The 12985-nt window shown below is 41.6% G+C and overlaps 3 non-coding genes across 3 annotated transcripts; 1 reads left to right on the top strand and 2 right to left on the bottom strand.

The window, feature by feature from the left end:
• Nucleotides 1–2341: 2341 nt before the first annotated feature.
• On the bottom strand, nucleotides 2342–2415 carry trnai-aau (transfer RNA isoleucine (anticodon AAU)). The gene has a single exon. It is a non-coding gene; the product is annotated as a tRNA-Ile (tRNA).
• Nucleotides 2416–2956: 541 nt separating this feature from the next.
• Nucleotides 2957–3098, bottom strand: LOC148631420 (U4 spliceosomal RNA). Its single transcript, XR_015934767.1, has one exon. It is a non-coding gene; the product is annotated as a U4 spliceosomal RNA (small nuclear RNA).
• Nucleotides 3099–7326: 4228 nt separating this feature from the next.
• trnas-gga (transfer RNA serine (anticodon GGA)) lies at nucleotides 7327–7408 on the top strand. Its single transcript has one exon. It is a non-coding gene; the product is annotated as a tRNA-Ser (tRNA).
• The last annotated feature ends 5577 nt before the right edge of the window (nucleotides 7409–12985 follow it).

Below are 12985 nucleotides of genomic sequence, written 5' to 3' on the forward strand. Positions count from 1 at the left end.
AGATGTGCTCCTGTAATTTATTGGTACATGCCCTGGGCAGTAAGCAGTCTGAGGATTTATTTCCAGACGGCATAGAGCAGTGAAGTAGTGAAGTAGTGCAACACCACTTTATCATTATATTATTAGAACCTATTCTACTTAAATTATAACATTATACACAATTTGAGTTCATTTTAAAAATTAAAAGGTAATGAAAGGAATGCATATTAATGAGGAAGATAATACCGATATGCATGTGATAATCTTCCTTATATCATGTAGTGCGTCATTTGGACACTTTGTGGGCTTGATATACAAAGAAAATCATGTTTTATGGTACAAGATAAATACAAAACTGAAGCTTTTATTTTAATTAGATTTGTTTATAAAGCATAAGCAATCATTTATTACATTACTATATGTGAAAATAACATTTTAGCATCATATTATTACATACAGGTCTTTAGCTTCAGCACAGTGATATATATATATATGCTCAGTGATTTATTGGTACATGCCCAGGTCAATAATCAGAATGAGGATTTATTTCCAGACGGGCTACAGGTAGTGTTGTGAAATACTTCAACACACTGGATCGCAGATTTAGACCCCCTGCACTCTTACTCCTTAAAAACCAAAGAAATGAAGATATGTAGCAATCACATTGTAACAGGGGTGACAGTGACTTAATGCTTATACTAGTGGACTTCAGGTACCTTTAGGGTACGGTGTTCCCTGAAGGGCTCTCAAACCCCACATTTCAGATGCCTAGCTGTATCGCTGATCTATTGCACCTCAGAATCACTTTTAAACCTTACCTCTGGTATCTTTAATCCCTATTGCTCAACGCATGGTGAAAGTATTGCATAAATGTGTCTGAAAATGAGCAATGGGCACCTGAGAGACTCATTTGCCTGTTTCACAAATGATCATATTTGACTAGAGATTCTGTTTGGGATTCAGTTGTGCATTCTGACAGCAATCCCTTTCAAAAAACGATACATTCTGGATGAGGTCAAAGGTGCAGGAACACTGTATTTAGGATGTGTTTTAAAATCCATTGACTGATCCCCGAATCCTGAAGTTTCTTCGCATGATATCGGGCTTGCAACCACTTTCTGAAAAATGATGAAAAATACCAAAAATGAAAAAAAAAATATCAATTCTAGAGCCTAAGAGGAAAACAAGACAAATTTATATCTCCAAATAATTTTATGTGCTTCAGAAGAGCCCAGGAAAGTTTTTTGCATACATGAAACCACGCCCGTTTGCACGTAAGCAGACATGGTTGCACACACGACTTCATGAAAGCACGCGTGCATGCGAAGTCATCCTGTTGAGCATTTGAAAAGCCGCACCACGCCGCACTTGAAATAGCTCTTACATTAGTGGTAGACGCAGGAATCGCCTTTTTATTTACGCTCTTACCAACGCGATGGAAAGCAAAACAAAGCAAAGCAGAGCAAAACAACGAACAAACAAAAACCCTCACGTCCCGCACTTGCAAATAACACCGTTACGTGCCCAAGCGGTATTGTATGTCATCCTAGCACTGCACCCCGGGGCGTACGGTATATGGGAACGAGCACACGCCACGAATCGTCTCGAATCACTCCCTACAGCTGTAAGGCACCTTGAAGCGTGCACCCCCAACATTCTTCTTTGCGCATCTGTGAAAGGTAAATTCTTGAACAAACTCTGAACCAGCTCTAAGGAAACTAATCAGATTAGACATTACTTTGACTCATCTTTTTACGCTCAGTGCTGGATTGCTCAAACTCCAGCTAGGGTTAGGGTTAGCATTCCCACGCTACTTAGACACTTTGTTTACGCTCAGTGCTGGATTTTGGGAACTTCAGGACGAGTGGGAATTTTCTCCTATCTGTCAATTCTGTTTTGTTTTGGAGACTCTTGGCTGCCTATGTTGTACAGTGCAGCGTGAAGGAAACATTTTCCAAAACTGTGTCAGCTCAAAAGTTGTAAGAAAACCTCTCCAGCTGCTTTAACTCTCTTGATTTTTGTCATTTAACGTGACACTCGATGTATAACTGGAGCCTCACATATGCAAATGGTGAGGCTCCAGTTCGACACCACTTTACAGTATATGACAAAAGCATGGCAGACTGTGCCGGACCGGCAGATAACTTCTGCTTATTTTTACCATATTAAACATTGGAAATCCTCCCACTTGCATTTGTGACACTTGATTTTGGCTCCACCTAAGACACTCTTAAATCATCAAACACTTTTCTCTTCTCCCGCAACACTCTTGTCTGTCGGCACTATGTGGCAGCGTTGCATGACAACCCATCTCACCACGGAAAGGAACCTAACAGCTTTGGTAAGAGAGGAGAAAAGGACCTGGCCCGTACGGGGCTCGAACCCACGACCTTGGCGTTATTAGCACCACACTCTAACCAACTGAGCTAACCGGCCTCACGACAGTGGTCCTCTCTGTGCTGACACTGCTCATGATGTTTCCCGAGCCGAAACTGCGTTTTTCCAAGCAATTTGACAAAGCCCGCCCACTGAAAACTGCAGCAGATCGTGTAAAGACGTTCAACTTTGTAATTACTGCACGCACAGGAAGCAGAATAAATTCCTCTTGTCAAACTGTCAAAGGTTTGCTTTGCGAACGCTGCAGGACATCGCACAATCTCTTTTGAACAGGGACGAACGATTTCTTATGGGGCGCAGTAAGTACAGACGTTTAAAAAGCTCCACTCATGCCGACGATGCAGCATGAAGAAGCGCAACCTAACATTTGACAGACAAAGGCCGGGCGCCGCTACGAGCAATATGAAATCAAACTGACAGCACACGGCGTTTCGCGCTGACTCAAAAGTGATCTCGACAGACGCTGTTCTCTGCATAAAGCTGAAAGAGCTAAAGAGCGTTTCTGTTGAGACGTAACAAGCTCGTTTCTTTCTACCATGATGTCACCATGACCAAATCTGTCTTTAAGCACCTTGCTCAGTCTCTGACGACACTGTCAAAAATTGCTTTCGCCGATTGTATTGCAAACCGGCGGAAGCGGGGTATTGGGAAAAGTTTTCAACTAGCAATAATCGCGCCTCGGCTAAACCTCACAGGCTACGATACTGCCACTGCGCAAAGCTGATAGTTGCCAGGCAACCGCGGGGATCCTATGGAAATCGTTATCGATAGTCTCATGGCATGTCGTTTCTGTAACGCTTCATATTTGTCCTCTTCTTCATCTAGCTTGAGGTTTTGAAGAATTTCATGGCAGACAAGGTCTCCGTCGGGAACAAAGGGCGTTGTGAGAAAACCGTTGCTTATTTTCAGCAGCAGAAATACAACCCTTTAAATACAAGATGACAGAACAATGACGAAGGGCATGCCTGGAGGAACTCATGCACTACAGAGGAAAGGGGGTGGGCACGTACAGTTCACATTCAAGCCACAAGTACTCTTCTTGGATGTTGCACAAACAAATCCTAACGTCTTGAAACCATTGCAGCATGTTTGTGTCCCACTTCCCGTGGCTGCAGGACGACTGACACGAACGGACAAACACAATCTGTGGCGTTTAGCGTGACATAGTCTTGCAGGCATCGTGCTGTCTCACTGCAATACTATACCGCTGGAGGAAACAGTCCATCTGGCCATGAAACTCATTTAAACGTCTAGCTACAGCAACTAACTATATCATGATTTATTCAGGATGTGTGGAATCAGCACGTCCCGGAGACAGCTTCCGAAATCGTGAGCATTCTCTGGTGGTAGGGGCGTTCAAGATGGCGCTCAGGTGGGAGGTAAAGTTTAGTGGTTGAGGAGTTTTTTTGAGTTTTTCATGACCTGAATGTTAATTTTTGCTTTTTTTGACTACAGAAAAATAAGGACTTAACACTAGTTGTTTAAACTTCAGTTATAATTGAAAGAAAAAAAAAACGATTTTTTTTAGGTTTAAGAATTTCGATATGAGTAACACTGGGAAAAGAAAAGAGTGCTGGGTCCTCGAAGGAGAAATCTAAGATACCTCAATCGTATATGTATAGCACTACAAGAAAATCGATGGAACTACAGGGAAAAGTGAAGCAGCTGGAGGGGACGTGGAAAGAGTGCTGGAGATGCGCTCGTACGGTAGAGCCGGAGTCCCTGCCCAGCACACCTGTGAAAACCCCGGCGGCCAAGAGAGGAAGGGGCGACCTGACGCTGGAGGAGCTCCAAACCAACATCTTTAACATGATGGGTGAGCTGAAGGAAATGATTCGATTTAATACAGTCGCAATCGAAAGTCTTAAAAAGTCCATGGACTGTGTGTTTAAAGAGGTTGAAGACTTAAAGAGTGAAGTAAAAGTTCTTAAACAAGTAAATACCGAACAAGAAAAGCATATTAAAGAACTTGAATTGAAAGTGAACGATGTAGATAGATACTGTCGACGATGGAATTTAAAATTATTTGGAGTTAAAGAGGAACGTGATAAGGACCTTGTTGCAACAGTGAAGGGTATCTGTAAAAGGACCCTGCCGGACCAGGAGGACGTAATATCGGCCATTGACTTTGTTCACAGGCTCGGGAGAGCGAACATGTCTGGGCAAGTGCGCCCCAGATCGATTATAATACAGTTCACCAAGAGGACGGCGAGGGACATGCTGTGGCGAGCGGCGAGGGGGAATGAGTATTTGAATGGGAACAAACTGAGGTTTGCAGAGGAACTGTCTGCCGCGGACAGGAGCACCAGGAACCAGCTGTGGCCCCAGGTTGAAGCTGCCAGAAGAGAGGGGAGGAGACCCTACTTTGTGGGAGCGAGGGCCTTTGTGGACGGGAAGGAGATTTGCTCCCAGTGACTGCTCAGTTAATGATTATGTTTGGTTTTATTTGTTATACCAGTATATACTAGTGTTTCTTTAGTGTTAGTTTGGAATGGTGTAGTTAAGTGTTAAGGACTGTTATAGTTCTGGTTCTTTGAAAAACTCAATAGTTTAGATAGTCTTAGAGTTAGTTATTTGCTTTTGTGTATGTCTTTTTCATGAATGCCAGAGGTACTCGAAATGTTGTTAAAAGAAAAACGTTTTTTTTGTTTTGTAAAAAACTGTGCTGAGTTTTATTTTTTTACAGGAAACGCATGCATGTTGAAACTAAAGTTTATAATTGAGAAATATTAAAGCAAGGAAAATATGATACGTGTAAAATATACAATTTGATCACATAATTACTTAATTACCTCTGGTAGTTAAATGTTTTTTTTCTGCTGCGTTTTTTTTCTCTTGTACATGACTCTGATCCTCTTGTTGTATTTGTATTTGTAAATTCTACATGTTTAATAAAAATAAAAAAAAGCATTATAATCAAGTAGCCACAGAAATTGCATCACGCTTTCATGTATGCTATTGCAGACACCAACGTTGCCTAGATAGAAAACCGAAATAGCCGTGGGTTTGCTTGCTGGTCTGAAGGATCTCTCTTCGAATCTCTATCATTTGTCAATGGAAGTAAAACGCGCTGCAATCTGATATGTTCAGAATCAAACCCGCAGCTGTTGTTCGACTTTATTTCTTGACTAATTACAACTGAGTGTCGCATGAGCAGTTACGTAAACTTGTCTGGTATATTTGAACACAAATGCCGTTCTTCAATTAAAACTAACAGTACATTGTCAGGGACATTCAGTTCTATACAAACAAGAGACAGACAAGAGAATATTCCTACCTTCATGTGGACTACGTGTTGACTTACTGATCGGAATAATTGAAAAGTTCGGGTTCATAGCCGATGCAGTGCGTTCTAATTAGAACAACAGCAACGCTGAGCTCTCAGCACCGTACTGAGCCCAGGTGTTTTTCTAAAGCTGTCAGGTGCAGTTCATTTACATGAAGGAAATCTCTTACTGGGTACAATTACAATGCAGTAAGTAGCACAGGCTACTAAGGGAGTAGCCTGATGCGTTTAAAAACGACCCGAGCCAGCCAGGAGTCGAATTTACAATCTCCTAATCCGTAGTCAGACGCGTTATCCATTGCGCCACTGGCCCTGGTGTGACACTGCAGGACTGTAACCCAGTGAGCTCAGCACTGCAACTAGTAAAATATTACCCGCGGTCCATTCTTTTCCAAAAGTGAGAAACACCTGTTTTCTACATGTTGTCTGTTTTAAAACCATATCTCTTTAAACCAAACCAAGAGTTTGTCTTTTGCACTGATATTCTGATTCATTTCGATTTCAAAGAAAAAAAAACATTATCTTCCAAAGCATCATACAATTGTCCCTTCTTCCAGACTCTACTTCTCTCTTGTAGTAGTACAGCAGACCTTTCCAGGTGAGCAGATAACAGAGTCCGAAATGAGCTTCCTCCATCAAGCAAAGTACCTGAACATGACTCTGTCTTCATAAATGCGCCCCTGTAATAAAGAAATTAAATCCAAAATCAAGAGGGCAGTTGCCTACTGAAGTTCAAGAAGTCATCAATTTTAACCTAGCAACACATTAAAGGCTGCATCTATACAAGTATGATTCTAGAAATGCTCACCAGATTACGTTTTAAGAAGGAACTGCGCCTCAGGTTTCGCCGAGATCTTAACTCGGATGGCAGGATTCAGAGTCCGGAGTGTGGACTGATGGAGCACGGAGGGTCCATATACTGTGGATCCCTCAGTGATCTTCCGCGTATTCAAACCGCCAGCGTGTAACTCCCCTGTCCCCGTGACCTCATCGCTCTGCTCTCACCTCTGTGCAGCCGAGCCCGACTCATGATAAAGTGGAAAAAAATATGCCCCCAACGTGAGATTTAATTTAGATTTCACAGATGCGCAAGGAAGAATGTTGGGGGTGCACACTTCAAGGTGCCTTACAGCTGTAGGGAGTGATTCGAGACGATTCGTGGCGTGCGCTCGTTCCCATATACCGTACGCCCCGGGCTGCAGTGCTAGGATGACATACAATACCGCTTGGGCACGTAACGGCCTTATATGCAAGTGTGGGACGTGAGGGTTTTCGTTTGTTCGTTTTGTTTTGCTCTGCTTTGCTTTGTTTTGCTTTCCATCGCGTTGGTAAGAGCGTAAATAAAAAGGCGATTCCTGCGTCTACCACTAATGTAAGAGCTATTTCAAGTGCGACGTGGTGCGGCTTTTCAAATGCTTGTGGGCATTTCTCTGTTGTTGATTCTTTTTTTGTGTGTAACAAAGTGGCATTTTCATGTCCGGACGGGGAGACTTTATCATTCCGACATGAAGCCACCCTTAAGTCCTCTGAGGCGTGTCTGTCTGCAAGGCTTGTATTTTGGAAATGTTTTTTTTAAACGGAGAATGACTTTGAAATAGGCTTCCGCCGGCGCCTCGCGATCCAGGTAAGATTGTAGCAAGAACGCAGCGGCGGTGGGGCTTGCTGTAGTCGTGGCCGAGTGATTAAAGCGATGGATTGGAAATCCATTGGGGTCTCCCCGCGCAAGTTCGAATCCTGCCGACTAGGTTGTCCGCCTCCAGTCCTTGTGTTCCGGCGCAAGGAAAGAAGCGTGCCTCTTTGCTGTTCCTGGTGGTTTTAAAACGCCAAATCGCTTGTACCCGCTGCCTTGGAAATAAATTCTTCAGCATCCGCGAATGCCTTTTTGCAGCTAAATGACGGTGTAAGTGTGTTTAGCCAGCGGGACTGGCTAGAGACGTAACTAAAGAGACTTGACGAAAATCAACTTAAGGAGATTGGAAAATATAAGAGCGTCTGAAAGTATAAGTACAGTACAGGTGGACGTAAAAGTAGTTAGATAAACAGTGTTTGTATTTTTATACAATTAGTTGCAATAGAGGAAACAATTTGGGTTTATTCGAATGTCTCAGACATGCTGAAACGCTGTAGGTTTAGAATCGAGACTGGGGAGAATAACGTCTTGTGAGAAGATCTGTTTACCTAACGATTAGATCCTGTAAATCCCTTGTACCCTCCCTAAGTCTGTCCCAGTCCAGTGGATAAAAATGTACTGTTAATGGAGTGTTGGTTTCTCTGTTATGGGATACTGGAGCACTACTGTCATGCTTGTTTCACTCCTCTGTTCAACAGTGTGCTATAGAGTAATGTATATGGGGAGACGGCAGGAGGCCACAGGAGTATTGGGGCAGCAAGTTTTACTTGCCGAGTACCAGATTTTAATGGGTGGTTTTATCCCAGATCTATTGGGTTGGAATATTATGCAATACAAAGAATGACTATCCAGAACAGGGTATCACGTGGCTTCAACTGACTGTGATCACTCAGTATGTTGATAGTATTCTGAGTGCTTCCCCTGACGAGGAAACCCACAAGTCTGAGTTGCTTCAGCTTTAGAGTGTCTAATAGAAGCAGCTATGATAAGGCCCTTTTGTGTCTAGCATTGTGAAATTTTAACAGGGCTTGGGTGCAATGTTTTTACAGGGTGAGCACAACTCTTAACAGATCTGCTTAAGGGGGGAGTGCAGTACAAGGACAAGATTGCCTTGGTTCCCGCAACAAAAGCCGCCTATAATAATTTGAAACAAGCTCTCTTACAGGTGCTGAGACTGGGGTTTCCTCAGATGGATCAACCATTCCTTTGTATGTAAGTGTGGACAAAGGGTTACTGTATATGTATATAATGTATGTATTTGTTGCATGTAGGCCACAATTCTGGATGGCTATGGAGAAATAGGATTCTCTCACAACGGCAGGGACTCCAGTTAAGAATACTAGGCTTGTCTCTGAACTGATTTGTAGTTTTACAGCTGCCGACAGAAGCAGCTTGAGTAAGGTGTAAATAACACAATAAATAAAGAATTCCAGTAACTCAAGGTAACAACCATGCAGATGCAGATGCCAGACGAGCTGCACTGGGAGAGCGGGAGTCTGAGACCCCTGTGAAACCTCTATTGGGGAAAGGGGAGAATTCAGGTTGAGGCCTTTAATAGATGTTTAATAGTGGTTAGAACAAATGTGTAAAGAATGTGGGGTTGTATGATGATGTGATGTGGGCTGGCACATACCCAAGTGTATGACAAAGATGATCCCAGGGTATGGACTGCCCTGCCCCTTGGATACTGATCTAGGGGCAGACTACACTGGGAAGGTGTGCCAGGCTGTAATTGCCTCACTAGGGGTAAGTTGGAAGTCACATTGCCCCAATCACCCACAGTCTGAAAGACCAACTAAGGAAATATCAACTGAAGGGACACCGTGGGTAGATAACTCTCTATTAAAGTGTTGTAGGTTTGTTAACTGAAGCGGTGCACAGGGCTTGTGAACAGGTGCCGGACGCTTGGGGACCTCCAGCAGAGGGGAGACACGACCGGATACCTGGCGAGTGGGTGTAGGTGAAGAAGAGATACCCTGCCAGATGTTGCAATCCTGCTGGGAGGGACCATATCAACTGCCACCAATTACTGATTGTGCCATCTGAGTGACAGCATGAGATCGCTGGATCCGCGCATCGCACTTTCACTGACCCACGGCACCAGAGACTGAGTGAACAGAAAGAAGGATGTTGTTACCGTTTCTGTGTCTGATGCTTCCTAAGACCAACAGTGTGCTTGTTAGGCCTGAGGAGCATTACTGGGGATATGGTATCAATACATTCCGGGTGTTGGGATATCTATCAGGGTAATACATTTCTAATTGGACTATAAATAATGTCATATTGTCTGCTTTAAAACTGATGTTTTCAACTCTATTGTAGAGATTCTAGAATCAACTAATAGAGAATTGAAATAAAAAAGGGCATAAGAAGACATTACCAAGAACGACCACAAGATGGAGATATTGTCTAGACATTACCAACAACGACCACAAGATGGAGATATTGTCCAAAGAGGCAAGAAGGGCAAAGCCGCGAAAAGGTAAAAGCATTTTTTGAAAGAGATTGCTGTCAGAATGCACATCCGTATCCCAAACAGAATCTCTAGTAGAATATGATCATTTGTGAAACAGGCAAATGAGTGTCTGCTACAATATGATTGCTACACATCTGCATTTGTTGGTTTTTAAGGAGTAAGAGTGCAGGGGGTTTAAACCTGCGATCCAGTGTGTTGAAGTATTTCACAACACTACCCCTAGCACATCTGGAAATAAATCCTCATAAGTGCAAACACATCCTAAATACAGTGTTCCTGCACCTTTGACCTCATCCAGAATGTATCGTTTTTTGAAAGGGATTGCTGTCAGAATGCACAACTGAATCCCAAACAGAATCTCTAGTCAAATATGATCATTTGTGAAACAGGCAAATGAGTCTCTCAGGTGCCCATTGCTCATTTTCAGACACATTTATGCAATACTTTCACCATGCGTTGAGCAATAGGGATTAAAGATACCAGAGGTAAGGTTTAAAAGTGATTCTGAGGTGCAACACATCAGCGATACAGCTAGGCATCTGAAATGCGGGGTTTGAGAGCCCTTCAGGGAACACCTTACCCTAAAGGTACCAGAAGTCCACTAGTATAAGCATTAAGTCACTGTCACCCCTGTTACAATGTGATTGCTACATATCTTCATTTCTTTGGTTTTTAAGTAGTAAGAGTGCAGGGGGTCTAAATCTGCGATCCAGTGTGTTGAAGTATTTCACAACACTACCTGTAGCCCGTCTGGAAAAAAATCCTCATTCTGATTATTGACCTGGGCATGTACCAATAAATCACTGAGCATATATATATCACTGTGTTGAAGCTAGAGACCTGTATGTAATAATATGATGCTAAAATGTTATTTTCACATATATTAATGTAATAAATGATTGCTTATGCTTTATAAACAAATCTAATTAAAATAAAAGCTAAAGTTTTGTATTTATCTTGTACCATAGAACATGATTTTCTTTGTATTTCAAGCCCACAAAGTGTCCAAATGACGCACTACATGATATAAAGAAGATTATCACATGCATATCGGTATTATCTTTCTTATGAAAATGCATTCCTTTCATTATCTTTTACTTTTTAAAATGAACTCAAGTTGTGTATAATGTAATAATTTAAGTAGAATAGATTCTAATAATAAAATGATCCAGTGTGTTGCTCTACTACACTACTTCACTGCTCTATGCCGTCTGGAAATAAATCCTCAGACTGCTTACTGCCCTGGGCATGTACCAATGAATTACAGGAGCACATCTATTTATCACTGCGTTGAAGCAGGAGACACATAGTCTCTGCAAACACATCCTAAATACAGTGTTCCAGCACCTTTGACCTCATCCAGAACGTATCATTTCTTGAAAGGGATTGCTGTCCGAATGCACATCTGAATCCCAAACAGAATCTCTAGTAAAATACGATCATTTGTGAAACAGGCAAATTACTGTCTCAGGGGCCCATTCCTCATTCTCAAGACACATGTATGCAGTACGTACACCATGCATTTAGCAATAGGGATTAAAGACACCACAGGTAAGGTTAGATGTCATGTTCTATGATCATTTCTTTCAGCATTAGGGACTAAATATACCAAACGTATGATGCTAAAATCCTGAAAAAAGGATGTGCTCCATCTCGGCAGTAGATTGGATTCCAAAACTGATTTGGGTCAATATACATTACCTTTGAAGATAAGGTACAGTCTACTGTAGGGAACCATCAACTTAGAAAGCATTGGCCTTCCCTGGGGGTCAGGTAGGTGCAAAAGATAAACCTTTATCCTATCTTTATCTTAAGATAAGTGGCCAAGCAGTATTTTTCCAAGTTTCACCAAGCTCATCATGTTGCCATAGTAGAAAAAGTTCTATAAAATGTTAAATAACTTTAAAAAAAGCATCTTGGTCTTTCAGTACTGTACAAGGTGAATTAAACTGTCCCTGGTAATAAAAAGTAATTAGAAGCATCCCAGAAACTTTATCTCTAGAAACATTAGCTGTTTTATATCATGTAATTTAGTGTGATGTTGTCAGAATTCAAGGACATTATCACACACAGAAATTGGTTCAGTTAAATCTAAAAAACGCAGCTAAACATGGGTTTAAATGTAAAATAGAAGTCTTACCTCTTGTCAAAAGATTTAATTCAAGAAGCGATGTAATAAATGATTGCTTATGCTTTATAAACAAATCTAATTAAAATAAAAGCTTAAGTTTTGTATTTATCTTGTACCATAGAACATGATTTTCTTTGTATTTGAAGCCCACAAAGTGTCCAAATGACGCACTACATGATATAAGGAAGATTATCACATGCATATCGGTATTATCTTTCTTTTAAAAATGCATTCCTTTCATTACCTTTTACTTTTTAAAATGAACTCAAATTGTGTATAATGTAATAATTTAAGTAGAATAGATTCAGGTAGGAAATATAGAGTCATGATGTTTATGGCTGACATCATTTCACATGGGTGAATTTTAAGCTAAGAAATAAAAACATTTACAATGAAGATACCATTGCTTAATTTTAAATGCCTTTAAAAAATAAATACCTCCTGAGAATAATTTGCCACTCCCAGATCCTTGGTAAGGTACTGTTTGAATCCAATCAGGAGAGGAGCATCCAGGGAGTGCTTTCTATAGAGTCCAGCTTGGGCCACTCTCTTCCGGCCTGCTGATACTTTTTAACTACTCAGGGCCTGTAAGGATATAAAACACCGGTTTAAACATTTTATACCTATAAGACAAATTAGAATTTTAGTAAAAAATAGATACATCTGAAAAATAAAAAGTCTTACTGCTGATAGAGTTCTTCAGAGCTCACATCTTCCCCTTCCTTATCCGCTTCTGTTTCAGTTTCTAGAGCAGCCTCTGGCATCTCTTCCTCCTGGACAGCGGCCTCTTGCTCAGGGCCGCTGGAATGCAGGTATATTCTTTTCAACATGCTTTTACATAATATGTTGTAACAATGATTTCAAAAAGAAACTACAGAAGCCTTACAGATTAAAAATATCTCACCTTGCCAATGTGTCTTCAGGCTTCCCATGTACAAAAAGGCCCAAGGACTCTAGCAGTCTTACAACCACTATCCTGTTTGCCTCACCAGACACGATCTCTATTCTGTGGTAATCCACGATGACCCCGTTCTTCAGGTGATTCATCATGTCCTCCCTCGCCTGTTGAGAGGCCATCCTGATGTT

This window comes from Lepisosteus platostomus, unplaced genomic scaffold, assembly GCF_059453375.1.
Source record: "Lepisosteus platostomus isolate fLepPlt1 unplaced genomic scaffold, fLepPlt1.hap1 Scaffold_77_H1, whole genome shotgun sequence".
Taxonomy (NCBI): domain Eukaryota; kingdom Metazoa; phylum Chordata; class Actinopteri; order Semionotiformes; family Lepisosteidae; genus Lepisosteus; species Lepisosteus platostomus.